The sequence below is a fragment of the Cnephaeus nilssonii genome, assembly GCF_951640355.1.
Source record: "Cnephaeus nilssonii genome assembly, chromosome: 15".
Lineage (NCBI taxonomy): Eukaryota > Metazoa > Chordata > Mammalia > Chiroptera > Vespertilionidae > Cnephaeus > Cnephaeus nilssonii.
In genome coordinates, this window is record NC_137086.1 from 696,167 (window position 1) to 697,975 (window position 1,809).

Below are 1,809 nucleotides of genomic sequence, written 5' to 3' on the forward strand. Positions count from 1 at the left end.
GGCTGCCCATCTTGTGACCCGCAGCCAGGACCAAGGAGGGTCCTGAAAAAAGGGAAGTGACAAGTCACCCTGGCATTTCACAGGTGTTATCTTAGGTGCAAAAAGACAACAGGCTCAGTGAGGCTTGAAGTGGGCCTTTGTCAAGGCAGATACTGGCCTGGGACAGGCCTACCCACCATAGATGCTCTTTAATTTAAAAAGTTTAATATCAATGGAAGGACATACCGTGTTCATGGATTGGAAGAATCAACATCATTAAAATGTCCATACTACCCAAAGCAATCTATAGATTCAATGCAATCCCCATCAAAATACTAACGGCATACTTCAAAGACCTAGAACAAACTCTCCAAAAGTTCATCTGGAATAAAAAGACCCCGAATAGCCGCAGCAATCCTGCAAAAGAAGAGCAAAGTTGGAGGGGTCGGCCGCAGTGTCGTGCTGTGGGGAAGAGGGACGGATTTGTAAACCCCAGAGCGAGGTCCTGCCTACCTGAGGCCGCTGCGGTGCCGAGACCCCAGGGGAAGCGCCGTCATCATGTCTGACCAGGAGGCAAAACCTTCACCTGAGGACTTGGGGGACAAGAAGGAAGGAGAATACATTAAACTCGAAGTCATTGGACAGGACAGCAGTGAGATTCGCTTCCAAGTGAAAATGACAACACCTCTCAAGAAACTCAAAGAATCTCGCTAAGCCGGGGAGCTCCAAGGAACTCGCTCAGGTTTCTCTTGGAGGGTCAGAGAATTGCTGATCACCACCCTCCAGGAGAACTGGGAATGGAGGAAGACGATGTGAGTGACGTTTATCAGGAACAAATGGGGTCATTCCACGGTTTAGATAATTATTTTATTTTATTTTCCCTCGATCCTTTTTTATTTTTTAAAATAGTTCTTTTGTAATGTGGTGTTAAAATGGAATTGGAAACTGACCCTCCCATCTCTTTACAACTTCTGGTAATTTGAATTCCAGTGCCCATTACTCATTATTGCTGGTTTTCATTGTGCTGATTTTGGTGATCAAGCCTCTGCCTCCTCCAGATCGCCCTCTCCTTTTGAACTATCACGTGTGTGCACAGGGAGGCCCCCCTTTCAGGACGGGGCATTTTCAGGCTTGTGATAAGGTCGCCAACGAAGTGTTCACAATGACTTCTAATTGGCCCTGGAGGCCTGGCGTGTGGTTGCTTCACTCCTGGACGAGGACCTTTGGTGGGAGGTGGGAGTTCTCAGAGAACTGCACTGTGGGAAAATGACCTTTTCTCAGCTTGAAGCTACTTTTACAATCCGAAGGTCTGGACCAAAAGAAGAGGAATATCCGGTTGGAGTCAAGATGACAGATGAGGTGAGAGTAAAGACTAACGCCAAAGATGGCTTCACCGCAGAGAAAGCATTTTAAGAGTAAAGAAAAATCTTGTCAGAAGATCCCAGAAGAGTTTTAATTTTCATTAGCAGTTAATAAAGTTATTCATGCAAAAAAAAAAAAGTTGGAGGGATCACAATACCAGATATCAAGCTATACTACAAAGCCACTGTTCTCAAAACTGGTAGTGGCACAAGAACAGACATATAGACCACTGGAACAGAACAGAGAACCCAGAAATCGACCCAAGCCAGTATGCTCAATTACTATTTGACAAAGGAGGCAAGAACATACAATGGAGTCAAGACAGTCTCTTCAATAAATGGTATTGGGAAAGATACATGCAAAAAAATGAAACTAGAATACCAATTTACACCATACACAAGAATAAACTCAAAATGGATAAAGGACTTGAACATAAGATGGGAAACCATAAAAATCTTAGAAGAAGCT

At 44.2% G+C, this 1,809-nt stretch overlaps 1 pseudogene across 1 annotated transcript; it reads left to right on the forward strand.

Annotated features, from left to right (window-relative positions):
* Positions 1-537: 537 nt before the first annotated feature.
* On the forward strand, positions 538-837 carry LOC307112158 (small ubiquitin-related modifier 1-like; annotated as a pseudogene). Its single transcript has one exon. The product of its transcript is annotated as a small ubiquitin-related modifier 1-like (transcript).
* Positions 838-1,809: the final 972 nt, after the last annotated feature.